At 45.5% G+C, this 21,319-nt stretch overlaps 1 long non-coding RNA gene across 2 annotated transcripts in view; it reads right to left on the bottom strand.

The window, feature by feature from the left end:
* LOC121110313 overlaps positions 1–21,319 on the bottom strand; it is a 92,063-nt gene that overhangs the window by 10,101 nt on the left and 60,643 nt on the right. Inside the window, exon 3 of one of the 2 annotated variants that reach the window (XR_005858251.2) lies at positions 3,490–3,621. This is a non-coding gene — a long non-coding RNA (uncharacterized LOC121110313). Of the gene's footprint in view, positions 1–3,489; positions 3,622–4,172; positions 4,309–21,319 lie in introns of those variants that run through there. The other variant, XR_006938694.1, reaches the window with a different exon arrangement.

Below are 21,319 nucleotides of genomic sequence, written 5' to 3'. Positions count from 1 at the left end.
TCCCCGGTGGAAAGAGGCAGTATTAATTCTGGCACGGGAACAGCACTTAGCTTGCCTGCAGAATGACTTAATTTGTTTCTTAATGGACACAATGCTTTCCTGATAAAAGCCCTAAAGTGCCCTTAAAAAAAAATTAAGAAAGTGATTGTTCATTCTTTACCCATTGGAGATTTCATTTGTAATGTTTATACTCCGGCCCAGAAAGCAGAAAGGGTCATGCTCCGGATGGAAACTTAACACATGGGCAGGCACTGGTACTTTGTTAACTCTGAAGGAGTAGATCATTGTAGGAATAACTGTCCAAGTAGGACTCCAGAGCAAGTCAGGAGGGATGCCTATGATCCAGGGAAATTTTTTTTACCTCTGAGCTTGTATACCATGGGAAATAGAGATGGGATATTAAACCCTGCATCCAGCTTTCCCTAAGCTGTAAGGAACCTGATTCCATCAGGAGTCAGGTTCCCAAAAGCTAGCACCAAACGCCGTTCCCTGTGCAGAAGGTGCTACCAACCACTTGGCTCTTCCTTCTGATGAAGCCTTCAGGTGCTGGTATTTCTCCATAGCTGGTGATATCTCAGAGTAATGGAGAAGGAGATCCTGGAGATGGGAGTAGGGAAGGGCTTTTTACATGATGTACTACATCAGAGTTTTGACCAAATGTTCAGAAACTGAAAATCAGATCATTGCCTGGCTATGGATTGTGGTTGAACACTTTGTTTCAGTTCTTTCTACAGACTGAATGTGTGCTGCTGGCCACTGTTAGGGACACAACATTGAGCTAAAAAGACCACTCGTTTAATCTAACATGACAGTTCATGTGCTCCGTAATGCACAATGACTATTAAACTTCTAGAGATCCCAGGCTTTCACATTAGTCTCAAAATTCAGGTTTTGATACCCAGCCTCAAGCACTGGGGCTCCTGCTTAAAATCCTTGATGCATTTGCCTGGAGATGCTGTGCAAGTGCCCTTCTCAGCACTTCTATTTCTGCTCACCTTCATGGCAGGCAAAGAATTTCTGACATCCCCCTGTATGTGCTGTGTGCCAGGGATGTTTCCTGGCAAGGTTAGTAGGCCACCCCATTCCACCCTTCCTTGTCTGGGACCCCTTGTTTGGACTCACATTGGGTTTGCTGGAGATTCATAGCTAGTAGAACATCATCTCTGTATTTCTAGTAGCCTCTTCTAATAGGATTACAAAGGAGGGGAAGAAACCCATTATCAGACCTTTGCCCCTCTCTCCACAGAGTTTGGATTGTCCCTATGGCAGAGAGCCACCTCCCTGACATGGAGATGAAAACAGAGCAGTGGAACTTCTAGGTGTGGGAACTAACATTGGTGAGAAGCCAATGTAAAACACCTGAGCTCGCAGAGAGAACCTGATGAACCAGAGTATCAGGAGGATGAGGGAAGATCTTGCAGAGATCAGAGCTATAAATGGTAATAATACCAAAGAATGTGACTAGCTACTAAAAATACTGGTTCTTGAGTCACGCTCTATTAGCCTATTGATTCCAGTAGGAAAAAAAATACCTTAAGTAAAGTACAGAGCAACTAGGTATGGGAACCCAGTAACAGGGCCAAAGCTGAAAGAGAGGGTAGGTGCACAGGATTCTCTGTTTTAGTGTCTCCTTGTCCTGACTGCTCACCAAGGTTCAAACAATGGTGAAAACTGCATATCCTCCCACCCTAGAAAGCAGAAAGGGCACTCTTGTGCCTGCAGAGCAGGAAGGATGAGTATGAGAGAGATGCAGGGATTTGGCACCAGGCAAAGTGACATTTTCTTGGTACTGGTCAAATTCAGGCTGAAATTGGCATGGGAAGCCCTGTGCTTTCTTGGGCTTCCATCCATCTAGCCCAGCAGGGTTCAGTTATACCCTTATTTATTTGTACAAGAGAAACCAAGGAAATTCCATTTCCTAAATGAGCTGCTTGCTGGCACTGAGCATCCAGCCCAAATCCTGACCTTACTTTCACTGGCAGCATCATCATCATCCGAGCAACCTCAGGCTTAGAGCAGTGTGTCACCATCATCAGAATTGGCCTGTAGTCACTCCTGGCACAAGGCTGTTTCTTTCCCACTCTTCCTCCCTATAGTTGCTGTGGTCTGTAATGTCACTTGCTGAAAATAATGCAATTTGCAATTTACTTCTGGCTGCTTCTTCAAGACCTTTCTGTGCCTTCGCCTCTTCCCCAACCCCGCTTCCCACCTCTGTGGAAATCTCTCAAAGCACTGCAGGCTGCAGCCCCCAAACATGGGGATATGCATCACCTAAATACCCTGTCCACAAACTGCCTTTCCCCTCAAGGACAATAAAAAGAGATGCTCCTACAGGCTGCTCCGCTTCTCGCCTTGCAGAGGATGTGTGAGAAAAACTCCAGACACAGCAGTATATTGATCTAAATTAAACACACACACACAATCTAATTGAAGTGACAGGAAACTGGTGTTTAAAGGCAGAAAATTAAAGCTGTTAATATAATAATGAACAGTTGTGCTTACTGTCTGTGCCTCTGACATTTCATATTGTCATCTCACAAGCTAATCACCGCCTCTCCCCCTTTTGTGGGAGTTAATGTGTTTTCATCCATTCACCCAACAAGGTAGCTCTCCAATTGCTTGACAGTTACTAATATATCCAACCTGCTAATGAGCCATGGAGCCGGTGCCGTGCAGGTGATGCCATAATAACAGCTGTGCATCGCTCAGGGCTGAGATACAGGACTCGACCTGGATGTGGCCAGCTGCCCTGACTGGGGGATGGCTGTACATCCCCAAAGCACCCAGCCGTGGCTCCACAGGGCACTATGCAGTGCTGCTCTTTCCCAGAAGGAGCCCTGGAGGTTTGGAAGGCACCATGAAAAACGATGGTGCTGGTCTAGCCAGCAATTTGGCTCACCTAGTACCCATGTGAGTGCTGAGTGGGCTTCAGCCTGCAGATGGTCCAGGTGGCATGGCTGGGCCATTTCAAATGGTCTCTGTGAGTTTACCGGGCAGCTGCCACCTGCCTGCTCACACTACTGCTCAATAGCATTTTTTTGCTTGGGAATTGCACTCACCAGTGAGTAAATATCTCTGCTCCACAGATGGGAAGCCCAAGTGAAGGAGGTGAGGACAGGCTTGTGAAATGGACCATTACCTCGTCCCCCAGTTCTGCCAGTCTCCAGCAGTAGAAGAGGGAGAAGAAGAATGAGTCTTATCCACCTTTCAAGAAGACCCGCAAGCTGATCTCCTCCACTGATTTTCCAATAAACCTGACTAAATTGCTTGAGCGCGTTCTTGACAGCTTCAGCGTAACAGAAAGGGCACGTTCTCCCCACCTAAGGCAACCCCCACGAGGACTATGCAAAACTCAAAACCAGAGGGATAAAATGTGCATTATTCAGGCCAAATCCTGCTTTGTGCTGTCCACCAGTCACGCCATGGGTGAGGAGTAATTACCTCGTTAATAGTAGAGAGATGAGTGTGGAGGTCCTAAAGTGTTTGTACCTGTGGTTGTTTGTCAGCTTGACCAGGAGACAACTGCTTCTGCTTGCACAGCGTGTGCAGAGTCCTCTGTCCCTCTGGAATGGAGGAAATCCAAAGGAAAGAATGAAAAGCCACCGTTCTCCTCATCTGTCACTGTAACAGACCAAGGAAAAACACTTGACAGACACTTGACATGACAGTCACCATGGAGAAAAGAGACTGCGTGGTGTTAAAGAGCAAGCTATGCAGACTCACACTTAGGCTTCTGGCTTGAAACATGGGGCTGGGCAGGACCCAGAAGTGGCCCTGTGGTGACACCCTTACTGAGAATTCCAGAGGACGAGGGGAAAACCTCTGCAGTGTACATTTATAAAAGCACGTGTCTCCTGGGGAAATTTTCTTCACTACTCATCTCATAGATGCTGGCTCCTGCCTGGAAGCACGGGGATTTATAGTTCATCGTATAAATTTGAGGGAATTTCCATTATCCATATTCATGCCTAATTTTTTATTCTGGCTCCATTCTGGTTAATTTCTGACAGCAAGGAGTCCCACAGACCTGTAAGTATGGATTGCATAAAAACAATTTCCTAGCTTTTTATGTGCATTTTTTCAATTTAATGTCTCATCTCCATGAAAGAAAGTAATTAGGAGGATCCAGCATAACTTCTCTAACCCATCTATTGTCTTACACTTGACAACCTTGTCCCGTTATTTACCTATCTTGTTTGAAAAAGACATCCAGTATTTTCCATACCCTTCTGAAGTCCTTTCTGTCTGGTCATCAGCTCCTGAACCACTTTTACTTCTCTTGCACCTTTCCTGGACAGACCTCCAAAACTGAGAACAGAATGGAAGGTAAAGGCTGTTACCAAATTACCGCATATTTGTTCATCACGGTTCCAGCTGTTCTTTGTATTGCTTTACCACCTTCTCACATGCTAGAGGGATTTCAAGGAGCTCTCTGTACTGGAAAGCTCACTTTTTTCTTCCCTGAAGTGAAGACACAGCAACATCATTGAATGGCTTTAATGATCTCTCCCCACTCCTCATTCATGGCCACAGAAGCATCTTTAGGAAATCTTTAGGAAAGAGATTATTGGCTTTGTTCAGGTGAGCAGTTTCCTATCTTCTGTATCTCTGTTTGTTTGTCACATCCTCTTTCAGTTCCCTCTGTGCATGGGTCTGCATAAACTGCTATGTCCCTAAGATATCCCCACATATGCAGACTCACAGCAGCCTATGGGAGCCGCATTGATGGAAATAGAGAGACCTTTTGCCCCTACCAGTTCTCCCAGTTAACACAAATCGTGCCCTGAAGGCTGGAGCTGCTGGAATCATGTCTGAGAGATGAAGAGCAGTATGAATCTCAGTCCCCCAGTGAGGGGAGCAGTATTCTTAGGTGATATTCAGGCTCCTGCAGTGAGCAACAAAGCACTCACATGACACTGCTGCCGTGCAGCTCTCCTGCAGGTTGAGCCAGGCAGGTTCGCTTCAGTGCTTGAGATGATAAAATCCACAGGGTAGTCACAAAGGCCACTGAACAAGCAGGAACAACAGAAACCCTGTTTCAGCAGGCAGAGTGAAAGGAGACCATCCTGCAGAGCAGGGCTGACTGCACAGCCACCACACCACCGAGCATCAGCAAGCACATCAGTCACCAGGGATTGCTGCTGGTCACAGGGGTGCTTGATGGAGATGCTCCATCTCTGAGAGGCCTCTGGCACCACATGCTGCATGGTAGTCAGGGAGGAAGGGGTGGGGGATCAGAAAACCCAGAAGGTGATGAATTGTAACAGGGAATCAGCCATGTAGAGGCCTTGTATGTGGCTGCTATGATTACCTTTCCTATCATGACTGAGCCGAGCAACATTCTCTTGCAGGCAGCTACTCATAGGTAGCATCCAGGCTTGCCCTGCAATTTACTACTCAGATGCCTCTCTGGGGGCACTGTACTTCTTCACTCAGCCAACAGTGCAACAGACAGGAACACAACATCAACTAGCCCAGAAAAATGTGTAATTTCCCACCGCCCAGACAGTAAAACAAACTTTCCTGTTTTATAGACACCTGCTGAGAGCCTTTAAAATAGGGGACACAATTTCCATTTTCATGGTGTTCCCTTATATAATATAAAGGAGCTTTAAATTTGAGTGATCTATATTCATCTCATGGCTTCTTTCCACTACCAAAGCACTGTAAAATTTGTTGTAGCCGTGTAAATGAAAATCAAGCCCAAAATGTTCCTCCATGGCACAGACTGGTGCTGGCCCCTCCAGGGCTTTAAGCAAGGCACAGGGGAAGGGAAAGATTTCAGTGTTTTAAAGAGGCCAGGTAGAATTGGATTGGCATGGGCCTAGAAACAAGCACCATGCAGGTAACACCTTCAATTACACCATGTATGTGTATGCGTATAAATCAATACATGGATAACCTCAAGTCTGGGCAAATCTTTTCAAATTTGTTTCAAATGCTGCAGAGATCCAGTGGATTACCGATAATTTAGAGTTATCCTTCCTGTACATGATAACCAGTTTCATATGCAGTGTAAGCAAATATATCAGGCAATTTCTTGGTTCACTCATCTGTAGCTGCCAGTTACGCTAGGATTTATGTATTAACAGTGTTGGATCAAACGTCAGCTCAAATGTTGGATAATTTGAGGGGGATGCCAGTGTTCTTCCAACTGAAAAGTGAATGTGCTGGAAGATGAACAGGACTGTGAGCAGTGGTGTAGCTGTACTTTTTTAACTCCCGACAAATGTTTCATGCAGCAAGCCTGATCACCCCCCCTTTAAAACGCGGGGAAAAGATGACTGTGGTTTTGGTGCATATCCAAGTTACACTGGAGTAGCCACCACCATGGATAGCACCCTTCTCTGACTGCCTCTGCCTCTCTTGGGGGCGCAGGGTGGTATTTGCAACTGCCAGGCTTGGATGGGGAGGTAGCACAGTTGCCAACAGTCAGAGAGACTCAACTGCTCAGCAACAGGTTTCTGTAACAATTGTCAGAATCAAAAAAAAAACCCAACAAATATTCCATCTTTTTCTTTCAGGGTGTCTGCTGCTTCTCTCACCTCTCATGGACGGACTGGCACAGCTAGGAAGCACATTTTTTTTTATGATCAGGATCCATAAAGGTTCCCAAGACTCTCAATGCATTTAACCTCCAAAGGAATTGGTACACAGAAAGGACAGCAGTGCCCCATCCCTTGGACCAACACTGAGCTCAAGAGACACTTTCCATCTTGAAGAACTTGTGTTGCATGAAACTCTGGGACCTGGACCAGACCAGTGACAGAATGTTGGCATGTCCCAAGAACCCTACAGAGATGCTCGAGGGGCTGCAGGAGTGAAGACAGGACAACTTCCCTGGCCTTTCTACCTTTTCTCTGTGTTTGGCACTTCCTGCGCACCTAGATCCCTGGGAAAATCAGGTGGGCAAAGGAGAATCAGCTTTTACAAAACTGCTTCTGCAGTGGAGCACCAGAGGAAAGTTAGGTAAGGAATTCTGGGTTGCTGAAAGGAGATGGAAAGAAGGGAGTTTCCCCACCCAGCAATGGTGAAAGGACACAAGGTTTACAGGAGGGATCCTCTAGGCAAAAGGGAGGCTTTGTCTGAGGTCTTCACTATATTAAAGAGATGTGCAAGCTACAAACACACTGGTTTCTGCTTTGCAGTGGTATCCTCTCACCACAATTAGCATGACTAAGTGATACAACATTTGAACTGAAAGAAAGATTCGCATGAATGTCAGTGGTGTGGGACCAGAAGAATTCTCTCCTCTCCTGAACTCCTGCTTCAAAACAAGCTGAGCATTGGCTTCAGGCACCAGTTATTGAAAGCAGCTTCCTGGATTCTGCTGGTGGTCATCTCATTCTGCAAACATCCATTGCTCCTCACCATCACGCGTTGCCCTTCAAAGACGAAGTTAAGCAGCTAATCAAGAACAGCACAATTTCCAGACAGAAAACATAATAACAGCTAAATGAAGCAAGTGGGTTAGGATTGGTTTAGGGTGTTGGTACCCTTTGTTGTAGGGAGAAAGGCTATGGCATTTGCCAGGGGTTAAAAAAATCACTAGCTGTGCAATTTCTTCAGATCTTGCTGACTGTTTTGTTTAGTGTGGATACAAAGGGCAGAGAGAACTGTCTCCCGCAATTGCAAACATGCCAAAATGCCAGTGCCATTACCTGCAGCAGTTAAGGTTCCCGTAGTGGAATTCTAACAGAGATTGCTATTGATTCCTTTGTAGGACAGGCCAGAAGCAGAGCTCTGAATTATGCTATGTCCTTGGCCTCTTCCTCTACCTTCTTCCTGCTGAGATTGGTCACATCTCCCTCCAGCAGCCGTAGCCTACATACCCCAAGCAGGGAGACTGCTGTTGCCAGCTGCAGTACATGAGACCAAAATAAATCACACCACTCGTCCCTTCCAGAGCAAGACCTGTCCACAGCCATGCAAGAGATGAACAGTAGTCAGGAGGAACTCTTTTTGAGCTCCCAGGAACAGAGCTGCTCATGTCAGGTTGTTCTTCCCAGAGGACTTCTCTGGATGGGAACATTCCTCCAAGGCTTGCTTTGTTCTCACTGTTTCCTAGCTCATATTTGACTAGTTAAAAGTTTTATCAGCCAGGGCCATAAATTACCATGACAGCTTCTAGGGAAACTCAGCCCTTTCGTCTTCTGCTCATTTCCTCTCTGTGCCTCACCATTGATCAAACCTGCAGTTTCAGGCTTCTCAAAAGCAGAAACAAAGAGAACTCCAACCCTGTCTAATTGAGACGTGGCAAAGCTAAAAAGCAGCCACCACGCATGTATTTGCCACAATTAAATTGGTTCCTTGATATTTCTGATAATCCCTTTTTCTTCTTTCCCTACTTTTTTAAAGCAGCTTTATGATTAATGGCCACTGCGATGTGCTGACATTTCAGCTTTTCACATATCCCACGCCCCTGTTAGATGGCGGAGGCTCAAGCTCCTATTTGCAAGGAGTGAGACACCACAAGTTGTACTATTAATCAATGTGGTAATGCAGCCAGAGAGCTCGGAGCTTGGCTTCTGGAAAACACAATACCCCCCTGGAACCTTGTAAGTGTTCGTATCAGATGCGCTTTGTACCTGAGAGCAAAGCAGGCTGGCTGAGCAGAGGGCTCGAGGAGGTATCAGAGTACCGTTTGAAGGTCATTAATTTGTGTCTGATGAGGAAGAAAAAAAAAAAGCAGTGAAAGCCAATGCTTTTCCAATGTGTGGATTGAGGGCTCTAACAGGCCATGAAGAGCTGATGCTGGAGAGCAGGAGTTGTGTTTCAAGCCATTAAGTCCTGGCCTGACTTCCAATGTCAAAAAGGAGATGGATGACGGTGCTGAGAGCACAGTTTCCTCACATAAGAGTTTGGAGGCCACACAGTAAACTTTGAACTGGAAGAAGTGTGAGGAATATCAGGCTTTGCTGGGGGCTTTCTCTGTAATAAGTTTCAGACACTGTAAACACCTCTGATCCTAAAGAGACCTTGACAAACATGGGCACAGGGTTTGCTGCATTGAGAATGGACAGATGGATGCTCCTGGAGGACCCCAGTCCCAGCAGTGTCAGACAGGACTGCATGCAGGGCTACAGCCTGGGTCTGGAAGGTGGGATTGGTCTCTCCATTTAAAGAAAGGGTCAGGAGTCAGACAGCGAGGCACTTAGGTAACGTTTAATCATGTCCCTTAGTGAACACCGTAAGTTGCATGAGCACCATGGTTTCTTGTCATTTCACCTCAAATTTCCATGGATGGGTTTCCTGGTCAAAACTCTGCCAGGTCAGTTGTTCCGTGGCTGGAGAGAACAGATGGGGTTGAGGTGGGTGAGATCTGCTTTTGTGCACAGGCAGTGGAAAACACAAGTGAGGGGTCTGTGATCAGGATCTTCCCCTGGCTCAGCATTTGTGCCTGCCCAGCATTTAGCACGCGAAGAAGAAGCCTACTTTAATAAAGCACAGAGCCCCTTTCATCTGAAGGAGAGCAGAACCAGCTCCCTTGTAGCTGGAGGGGCAGTTACATGATATGGCATGCGCAGCAGCAAACAGAAAGACACAGGTTAAAAATAACCCTTTCAGAACTGGCTGGAGAAGCCCAGCTTGATCTTGATAACACAAAGCACAGCCCTACGAACAGTGCTAACAGGACAACTGAGTGGGCCTCAAGACGTGGTATGAGGGCAGGAATTTCTTAAGTCTGCCTTTTAAGCAAAGGAAAACTATCACATGATCACATTTTGTCAGAAAGCACAGCAGCAGCAGGTCTTGGTGTCTCCAGGTTTCTATTAATCCTTCAATAGTTATAAGTAAAAGGAATCCAGGCAGTCCCAACTACTCCACCCAAAACAGCCATGGAAACAGCAGTTGAAAGCTTTGTCTGCCATGGTAATATGTGTCTTGTAGATGATGTTCCCAGTACTAGGAACAAAAGGTCAGGACACCTACAGTCACTGTGTAGCCTAACTAGCATGGAGATGGAAAAATTTGTGCTTACTCCTTGGGAAGACTTGTAGAGCAGTAGCCCTTGGTGCAAGCAGCAGTGCTGGGAACTAGGTACTGCACAGAGCACTCTGGTCTGGCACCACAACGATTATCCCACACTGGCTGGGCAGGGAGCAAATGGCAACAAAGCAAAGATGAGAAACCCACAGCCTATTCCGCTTTGCTTTCTCCTTCTGAAGCACCTGCAGAGACCTACAAAGAAGTGTAAGAGCCCTTTTTCAGGCAAATTGGGTCAAACTCCCCTGTGTTTCCTGCTGTCTTGTCAAACCCAAAGCTGAGATGGACCAAACAAGCAATCTTCAAGCTATCTGGAAGGAGGGATGAGTAACAGGTGTTCTCTCTGAACCAGAGCAGGTCCCAAAACAGTCACAGAGCTCAGAAGGTGCACCAAAAAAGGACTTAAGGAAGCTTTGGCAAAGGGTTCAGGGCCAGGAGCATCAGAAGGGATGCTCCAAAGGGACGCTGTGGCACAGCTTACTTGGTTAGGGGTGTTTGTGCTGTGGATGGGCTTGAATGCATTGGGCATGAGTCTGCCAGGAGAGAACAACCACTACCTCTGCTGCAGTAGGAAGGCAAACCAGCAGATCTCATGAGGTCCTTTCTAATCCCATATTATTTGCTGCTGCTGCTATGGAAGGGGCCTCTTTGTGAATAAATATATATATATATATATCCTCACCTTAATTCTTCCATAACCAGAAAACAAGCTTAAACAGAGCAAATAGATTCAGATATAAAACCCAAGGGACCAGCAGCTCCATTGGAGGCAGTAGGCTTATCCAGAAACCCCAGCCACTTCCTCCCCTGCTGAATAATTCAGAGCTTCATTTTCTTATCTGCTTTAATCTGGGCTTGTACAAACCAGCCCTGCTGTTAAGTAACATGAGCGAGATAAAGAACAACAAGACATCTTCGTGCAGGGGGAGCCTCAGCAGGCAGCGTACACCTCCTCTTGTGCTGCCACACTCTGCAAGAGAGGAATTGGCATCTCCCTCCACTCTGGCCCATTTACTTCCCTTTGTCTTCTCTCCTTTCTCAACAAGGATTTAATAGGTAACTAGGCTGGTTTCTACCTAAAGCTGGGAAAGCCAAGCAGTGCCAGGAAAAAAAAAAAAAAAGAAGAAAAAAAAAAAAAGAAGAGCCCCAAGCTCTGTAATAGACTTTTCATGACATTTACTAAATCTTTTAGAAGTTTTCCTTCTTTCTGCACTAAATATCAGTTGCTTAAGATAATCTGCGAACCCGTGGAATGGCCATTAGGAGCTCCCTGGTGACTGGGTTAATTCACAGTAAATTACAGTCACTGCCAAGGAGATTGCAGGGAGGTTACGAGGAGATTAGAAGTGGCAGGCAGTGAAGCATTGTAGAATTTACAAAAAAAGAGAAAAAAAAGAAAAAACCCAACAATCAAAACTCTCCTTTTTAAGGAAAAAAAGGAAGCCCAACATTGTATTTTACATGTTGGCTTATGGTTGTTTCCATACTCCAAGAGATGCTGCTAGATATTGTGATCAAAAGTGGGCAAATTCTCTGAGTAACCAAGCGACAGGCCAGCAGTAGCCATGCCTGAGAAATGTGAGGAACAGCTACAGAGAGACTACTTATTTCCTGACCTTTTTTATTTCTTTCTTTTTTAATGTGGTAGCACCCAGGAGTGCCAGGCAAGAACCAGAACCTCAGCTGCACTGTACACGTGAGAAGATGTTCTTCAGATAGACAACTGCCTATCTCACCTTTCTTTCTCTTCCTCCTTCTCTTTGCATTCTTTCCATTCTTCTGCTTTTCACTGTTAAAATGATGGTACTGACCTTTCTCCAGCCTCACCACTGGTGTTGCTGAGAGCATATGAGCTTTCAATAGCCCAATAATCACAGCTCAGAGGCAGGTTCTCTGTGTGCCTGGTTCTGGTTTTGGGGATTGTCAGGTATTTTTAAGCATAAAATGGGGAACAGGTTCCCTATGTAAGCCACATCTCACAGAGCACACTTCATCTTCTTCTAACCAAGTTCATAGCCCAACTCTCTCCTCCCCATTTGGCTAGCGTTATGTTGACAGCATGTACTTTTCCACAACCACACTTAGAAGAGAAAAACCCATGATCCAGGCTGTATTACAGAACAACTCATTTGAGGCATATGCAACTTCTAAGATTTGTGACAAAAATTGTGCCTGGAGAGTTTTTTGGAAGATGCTAGACAGGTGACTCCACTGTAGGACCATCCCCAACTAAGGGATTAGTTGGAAGGAACTATGGCTGTCCCCACTGCAAACCTTCTCAGAGCTCCTAAAACAAATGTGTGCATCAAAAATACTGCCAGAATTTTCTCACCACAACTGCCAGAGACAAAAGACTCCATCAACTCACTTGGACAGCATCTGCACCAATTCAAGAGACCAATAAAGTGAGGACTAATCTGGCACAAAGCACTCATGAGGCCCAAGAGCAAAAGGAGACGTGGCAGGCAGCACTATCCTATCCCATCCTACTGTGGCATTTCTTCAGCTTCCCACTCAAGATCCATTTCCCTTCCATTTCCAAGATTTCTTGCTCCAGCTTATGCTCTGGTTGCCAATCAACACTCATATTCCTCCATTACTCTGCCTGTGGCTGCCTTGCTTACAAAAGCCCAGTATTCAGAACACTCCCTGGAAGTAGGTAGTAGGCCATCCTCAAAAGTGCTGTGGTCTCCTTCACAATTCAGCTGGATCCATACCTCCACCATCTATTCCAGGAACACAGGGCACCTGTTTTAGAAAGGCAATGCCTTGACTACTGACAACAACCTCTTCTCTAAAATGGACAATGGGCAATAGGGTGTAGAGACCCCTGGAAATTCAGATATCCACTGTCCACCCCCTTCCTCCCTTTCCAAAAGCCTCTGGTTCTTTGATTACGAACATTCATTTCTGCTGCTAGTAAAATTTAACTGTAGCAAAAACTAATTTGTGCCTTTTTGTTTTCTTCCTGAAAATATACATATTAACCTAACGGAAAAGCTTCCTTTCTGCTGCCAACTGGTATCAACAGTCAATCAGAATCTGTCAACATAGCAATTTTATCATCTCAAGCTCTGGTAGCAATGCAGTCGTCATGGGAACAAAAATAGTAACTATGGAATAGCTGCCTTAGTAACAACAACAAATGTGTTGGCACAAAATTGCATTTGTAGTAAATTTCAGTTAACACTTCAGAAATTAAACAGTCTCTGTGTGAATCCTGGAGATCGTAAATCCAAGGGCCCTCTCCAGGGAGACGGTGGCTTTCAGAGTTCTGTGAGATCTAATCTCGCTGTTGGCCCGTTGTGCTACAAGTTGAAAAAGGAGGAACAGAGAGAAACCGGTCTTTATTTTGATATGAGCTTCTGTGCAACATGAGATTAAGGATGCAACAGCTTTATTCTGCTTGAAGAGGCAACCTGCATCTCTTCTGTTAGAGTGAAATTTGCAGTGCTGTGGAGAACTACTAACTACAGAGACTTTAAAGGCAGCTTGCTTTAGTCTGAGAAGAACTGAAAGAACATGACCACGGGCAAGTAGAAGGAAGAGAAACATGGAAACTGATGTACTGGAACAGACCCGTGGCCCAGTACTCTGGGGTGTATCAACATTTCAAAGGGAAAATGCATATTTTCAAAATGCTTTTGGTAACACATGCATAGATATTCAGCTTTGCAGGATGATGGGTCACTCTCTTAGTCCATTTGATGCTCACGCTCTATTCCCAAAAGCAAGAGAATAAAGAGGCAGGTTATGCCTAAGAAGGGCACTTGTTGAGCTTTTCTTTTCAGAGCCTATGATTCAATATACTCTGTGCTTTTATCCTCTTCAGAACTTTCAGACCTCTAGTTTCTGTCCTGTAACATCTGTCAATCCTAGCTCTACATTGTACATGGCCTCTGAAGATTCTGCCAGATCTCTTTGCATAGCACGGATGACCATGACTCTTTTAACACCAAAGGTGAACAGCTAATTTCCAGCACTGCTTTTTAAATTCTTTGTCAAAGAGATGACTTACAGAGGAACATCAAGACCACCCACAACAGCAGGTTAAATTCCCAGCCCTGTCTTCTCGTCCCTGCCTCTGGTTATGGAAAATAAATAACGTTATCTATCACAGAAGTCAATAAGACACTCCAGACAGTTGAGGGAGGGGAGCCATAAGACTCCGTATGTTTCTTACAGAAGGTTTTAGAGTTCTTTTTGAAATGAGAGCATCATTTAATGCAGTTTGCCTAAAATATGGAAACCACATCTGGTACTAGAAGTGTTGAGCCACAGGAGACTGGAGGAGTTGAAGGGAAATATCACTAGCTGCTAACACTGATTTTATGTTCTTCCTGAAAGGTCCTATTTTTGTTTCTTGACAGAGAAAAGATACTGTGCTATATCAATCTTCAGACAGGCAGAGTTTAGGATTTTTAATATTCTTGCGTACACATACCTAGTTTGTTATTGGCCTCCATCCAAGGAACAGTTTTGTGGAATTGATGCTGTATTAAAATTGTAAAACCATTCCCATAAAAATGGGATGGATAGGTAGTTAATATTAATGTTTGTCTTTTGAGAATAAGAGGTCATTTAGAAGTTTGTATAATTGATGCATCGTAAGATGATCATCCATTCACTTTATCTCCAAGACACCTCTTTTTGGAAATTGAGATTGTCGACTTGTGACAAAGGCCAGTGACCCAAATATTAAACTCCTGTTCCAGCAGATGATGTCCCCAAATAAGGTACAATCGACGAATGGCACTAAAGAAGTACACAGCTTAAGTGACCTTTTATCCAGATGGGTTTTTCCTAGTTACTTGTTACCTAGAGAGAGCATGTCCAGAGGAGAGCAATGGTCAGAAAGGTCAAGAAAACTTTCCACTCTTCTCTGTTCCGAAATCTTTTTGAAACCTGAGGATGTGAGTGTACCTTGAGAGGCTCAGGAGAAATCGATAAGAAAATCTGCTGGAAAGTAACAAAATCTGTGTCATGTAAAGTGAATTTAGACCTAAGGTTTAATGTCATTATCTTAAAGGGGCATCTTTCTACATTCTTCCCAGCACCGTGATAGTACACTGAAGAAAAAGTGTTTCTCAAGAGGAGATCTGAGTGCTGGAGGGTTTGGGGGATTAACCTTTCAGTTCTGGACACCAGAGCTCAAATATAAGCTTTGGCATTAGAAGTGGCTACGGGTAAGTGAGGAGTGCAACACTACCAGCCTGGACAGAGTTGACAAGGTTACAAAACAGTTTGTGTGATTAGCCAACAGCCATGGCAGAATCAGCAACATAAGTGAAAACAGATTAGAAATGCTGCAGCTTTGACGACAGGACACTGGCTAGCAAATAAGGTTAGTTTGCTCAGAGGTGTTCCTGTGTAAACAAACAGGTGCCAGGGGATGGCGAGGGAGGCGGTAAAGCTGATCCAAAAGCAGAGCTGAAGGTGGGAAAGGGATTGACATGCAAGGCATTAGTAGGTTATCACAAGGAAGGTTATTGCTATTATTTCTTTACTCCGCATTTATATCTCTCTCTCCCTGTCACTTGCCCCTTCTCCCTTTCATCCTCACATACACAACCACTTTTCCAACCACTTTACTGTTCTCATTTCCAAAACAGACAAAAGAAACACGACTCCTTGTTGTGTCAGGGAGTTATGAGTTGTTCTCAGTGCTAAAGGTGCCTGTCTACTGCCTACACTGCTCACATCTGATCCTCGAAAGGTTTCTGTAACTCCTATATGCCACAATTAAAATGTTTTACGGATAGATTTAACCCCAAGCAAAAAGAATAGGGAATACTCCATAAACCCATAACAATCTATGAAGATGAGGAAGGTTTCAGGAAGAAAACAAAGCTATTTTAGGAAACAAATGGGGCACAGCATATGCCATGAGAGCCAGTTTGTCGCTGCTCCTCTGTGCCACCTCTGTCTCAGGAGGTCCCATAACTGCGGAACAGAGGCAGCTGAAGACAGAGCACCAAGGAAGAATCATCACCTGACTGCTTATTTCCGATACTCTTCTCCAAGCACCAGCTGGTGCCAGATACTGGATTCTGAGTGAAGTCCCACTCAGAGCAGCTGTTTAGACGGTTGCGTTCCTACAAGACAGTTCTGACTACACGAGCTGGAAAGGAAATACCTCAGCCCAAGATGAAATATAATGAGCAGTTCGTAGCGACTGCTCTGACAGTGCATTTACCTTTAACTCTTCCAAGAAGATATTGCTGAAATCAGGTTTGCATCTTCTGACTTACTTTTTCAGTTATAGAACACGTGATTTGTGAAGAAACGTGACCAACTGGCGATCATTTTCCCTTATCTCAAAATAAGAACCCAAACTGGGAAGGCATCTCCAGCACACTCTGCACAGCTGTGAGCAACAGACTTTGTGCTGCAGCAACACTCAGGTGAGGGGGGAGGGCATGGAGTCTCAGCCACGCACACATTCCAGCAAAGGCACTGAGCCCAGCTCCACTTGGGTGACAAGCTGTCTGAATGGCACAGCAAGAGGAAACCCAGGCCTGAAATGATCTCTCTGCCTAGCTTTGTGCAGCACCATACTTATCATTTGATGCAATTATGTCATTAACTAATTTGCAAATTTGCATAGAACCATTAATTTAATCTTTAAATAAATAGTATGGATTTAGCGCTGGTGAAAGCGCTCCAGATTAACTGCTTGGTGAATGAAGCCCTCCTTATCTGTGAGGCAGCAGCAGGACGAGCTTTATCCACACACTGCCCTGCCAGCACGCTGCAGTGTTGATTTGACAGATAGACGCACAGCTTCATCTGAGGACTTTGAGGCAGGAGCTCAGTTCCATGGCTCAGGCACCTCGTAATCTCTTGGGCCAATTTGTGCACATAAGGCCTGAAAGTCTGCAATGAGGGTGGCTGGAACCAAGCCTCACTGCAGTTACTGCACTTGAATTTCATGATTGTCAGAAGTAAATTGATGAGCAACTTGTCGCAGGAAGCCAGAAACATCCCCTCTACAAAATGAGCATTACACAGCTGTGAGCAGCCCCAGCAGAATAATGCCTTCACACATTCTCCCGCTGTCTTATTGTCCTATGCCACCCACCTCTCTGAAGCTATTTATACCATGCTCTACACAAGATGCTCACGCCTCCTTAGAGATAGGGAAGACAGACAAGGCATCTGATGGGTGCACTGTGACAGTTCAACCAATTGGACTTACCTTGGTACTAGGGAGCTACCCCCACAGAAACTGCTCTCTTCCCAGCTGCTCTGAGAGGCAGCGGTTGGGTTGAGGAGGAGTGGGAGATCCATAGATCCACCTGCTGGCGGATGGAGCTGGATCCTCTCATCTACATGTAATAGCTAGGTGGACTGGCAGATAAAAGCTCTTCTCTGTTCAGCTGGAAAATACACAGGGCTCGCACCACACAAGGAGGAGGATCCACATTTTGTGAAATTCCAGGGCAGTGACATAACCATGACAACTGCTGCTCTGCAATCACAGCCCTGAGGACTAGGAGACAGCTGTGGCCAGCCATGGGGGATGGCAGACAAAACCAGAGGCAGAAAATTAACAGGAAAGGAGTGAATTCACAGAATGGGATGTGAAGACAGACCTCGCTTCCTCCGGGTTGCACCGGGCAGCAGGGCACACCTGGACCAGACACTTGGTTCTCAGCTGCTCTTGTTATTCTCTGCAACCTTTCAACATGACTCTTGACAGAAGAATTACCAAATGTAATGCACTTGTGACTGGGTTAATTTGCACCTGTATCCAATTTCAGACTTGCTAGAATAACAGAGCAGTTCCATAATCAGAACAAGAGGGGAAAAGAAGTTATGTCTGCTATTCACAAGCATTTGTGGAGGAAACTACCCCTGTGATAAGCAGAGCCTGATACAGGTGCTTTTCATTGCTGGTGGATGTGGCATAGAAGAGGCAAAGTGGGAATCCACATCTGGACTTGGGCGTGAGCCCCTGGTTGTCCACAGGGGTTGCCAGTAGTGGTCCTCTCCTTCCTGGTTTCTGAGGGATGATGCCTCTGAATTTTCATTTTGGGACACTTTTTGAGTGGTTTACTATGACAAGAATGTCAAAGCCACTTAGCTGCTGGCAGCTGTCCCAGGACTCTCACCTAGCCCAGTGCCAGGGCACTCAATCAGGCCCCTAAGTACTAGCCCCCAGACTACCTCTTTGCTGGTCCCAAAGGGTCTCAGCTAGCCTCAGCCCGATGGCCACAGCCAGCTTCAGCTTCAGTGCCTGGCACAAAACTGTGGGGGCAGAATGCTCTTTCTGAAGAAAGCCAACAAGGGTGACCTTTTATTTTCTCCTTGTCCAGATTCTGTTCCCAGCCCTCCTCAAAGTGAGCCTACCCACCTCACATTCTGCAGCCTCCTCCCCTTTGCAGTATTTCCAGACACCCCTCACATCCCAAAGTCCCCCGGAGATGTGGCCGCACTGCCTGGAGGCTATCATATGTGCCACTGTCATAGTACATCCTCTCAACCTCTGCTCTGCCTTCTTCCTACAGTCTACCTTCCCCCAGTGGCTTCTGTCATTCCTCCATTGCAGCCCCCACAGAGCAGTGAGTATCTCCAGCCACCTCCTCCCTGCAAGGAGCTGGAGGCCATACAGACAAACACGCAGCACAGAGCAGCCTGCACTTTTCACCTCTGAATGACCATTGGCTTACAACGGGGTAGCACAGGGATAGCAAATCAGGACATAAAACAATTTGAGATCTTCTGATGAAAGTGAACATCAATTAACATCAATCTCTTTGCCTGAGACACAAGTTAAGCACAGGATTGGGAATATGTAAGTCTGATGCTTCAACCTTGGCTTTCTCACTGACCTCTCATCTCTAACCCTGGTCATGCATTTTAATACCATTGCCTCCATTTCTTGTCTAAAGGAGGCTGATCCTCGATGGCCTGCCTTGCAAGGCTGCTGTGATTCTGTAATTAGGCATGGCCTGTGGGTCACCGCAAATGTAAAGAGAAATATGTAAGCATTATCTATTTATAACGGCTTCAAAACTCAGTGTCCCGTGACAGGAGGTGTACCACTGCAATGTACTCACTGAGGAAATCAGTCGGTCCTTCCACCTCGTGGCCTCGCCTCTCCCCACGTGAAAGCGCCCATTTTGGCAGTCTGTGCAAGGAATATGCACCCATTGCACCTGAAGCAAGCAAGCAGAAGAAATTTCCAACACTGCCTCACACCACAAAGGCATTTATCATGCTGTTATCCAAAGGGCTGTTTCTACACTAGAACACAAACCCAAGAGGCAGTTGCTCACTCACTGCAGGAGAGCCACGCACAGCATAACTACTGACCCATGCGGATCTTCCCATTGCTGCTGAAATCTCCTCCCAGTGATATGTGGCAGCAACAGAGCTTGGAGTCTTCCAAGGAGCGACTGAAGCAGACCAAGCCAGACCTCGCACCAGAACCACAAGAGACTACAGGGAGCAAGCCAAACTTGGGGAACTACACATTGTGAACTATAGACTTCCTTCACATTGCAATAGGCTCCAGCAAACCCTCCACTTTGGTCAGATGAAGAACCGTTTCACACTCACGGCACCTCTGCACCAATTCTTTCTTTTTGTGGTTTCTATGCCAAATAGCCTTTGCGTGACACACTCTTGGCGTGCTCAGAACAACTAGCACAGAAACACTGCAGCTTTCTCAGGCCACCAGGACTTCTGCCACAGAAATTACTACAGGCCTGCTCCTGTGAGATGAACACCTACATATCAGTTTGCATCTGTCAGTCCTCTTTCAGTCTTAGCAGAGGCCAGGCTCTGAATATACCAGGGAAACCAAACATCTAATCCCCAGAGGTGGTGCCTCCAGGGTAAGGTTGGAGGCGTATTGGTGATACAGTGTGGGAGAGCTTTAGTTTATCTCAGGTTCCAGAGCTATCAATCCAGCGCTGCGGTTGTGAGATGCAAAATCTTTAATTAACTTTTCCGTGCTTGCTACCAGTGCTGGTGGAGGTGGGTGGATGTGATTGTCGCTCAAGGGAGGATTCTCCCCTCCCCCTTCTTTTGAATTCCCAGGCAATTAGAGCTCTGTATAGAGCAACATAAATAGAGTTCCTCAGACCTGGAGGGTTTCATTTGGTTTGGTTTTGTTTGGGGTGGTTTTGTCCTCCTACCTGTTCTCTCAAACACCAAGCAATTTATAGGCCACTTTGCATTTATTTGCACACTCTTTTGCATCTTAACTGACAACCTACACGCTTTTTTAATTAAAATTTTATTGGCTTTTCCATAAGTGATATACCTATTCTAAGTGAGCACAGTTGAGTACAGATAACATGTGGTTTGTTTAGCTATCTTGCAGGAGATTATTTCTGTTATCATTGTAAGTTGATTATTGTAATTATTGAAAGAGAGAGGGCTGAGAGAGCGAGCATACAGAAGGAAAATGGGGGGGAATTAAAAGATAATAATAAAAGATAATAACAGTCTCATTTGTTCTTATTTCTTTCTCTCGACAATATACTGTACATGCTAAATTCCAGTTTAATGTTAGAGTCAATCCCTCCTGTTGCTAACACACCCCCATCAATAACACAAGGTCTTTAAACCCTAGATGCCTGCAATTAACTTCAATAGCAAAGAACGCCTGGGATTGTCTCTCCCCTTAGTACTTAGTACTGCCAGCTTTGCCAGAGTCACAGAATGCTTCTTTTCATCTCTCTATTCTGAATTCACTTGAGTTTTTAACACTCCTTTTCAGAAGTGTATGGCTTAAACATACATAACATTAAAGGTAAGAGTTACATGGGGGTCGGGGAGAAGAGGAAGATTATACACTGCACCAGTAACCACGCCATCCTGCCAGCCACTCTGAGGGCAGCATGTGGGATGGGAAGGCTGAAAACCCCGAAGGCCGTTTGCAACACAGCGGGTGAAACACCGTGCTGTGAGGGACTTGTTTTCCAGAGGCACTGAACATCCCCTGCTCCTGAGAAGTACAAAGCAATTTGAAGATGCTGGGCATCTCTGAAAGGAAAGTACTAGCTATCCCAGACGAGGAGTCTTTTTTGCACGCTTCAGATCGCAGCTGACCAATGCTTATACCGGGTGCTGGAGAAGGATACCAGAGAGCTGCCTTTTCCCCATCTTACCTTTTGCTGCAGGGGGACATAGAGAGACCCTCTCATAATTCAGACAGTGCTGATAAGGTGATGTCTTAAAGATACTTTGCTCAAGACTGCTAAGACTTTCACAGACTGGAAATTTGAATCTGACTACGTGTCCTCTTAAAGCTTGAGGGGAGGGGATGGCACAATGCACTTATGCTCTCGAAGTGGTTATGACTTCACCACTGTTTCCC

This window comes from Gallus gallus, chromosome 3 (assembly GCF_016699485.2).
Source record: "Gallus gallus isolate bGalGal1 chromosome 3, bGalGal1.mat.broiler.GRCg7b, whole genome shotgun sequence".
NCBI classification, from domain to species: domain Eukaryota; kingdom Metazoa; phylum Chordata; class Aves; order Galliformes; family Phasianidae; genus Gallus; species Gallus gallus.
The sequence above is the reverse complement of the archived record's forward strand: the minus strand, read 5'-3'. Positions and strand labels throughout refer to the sequence as shown.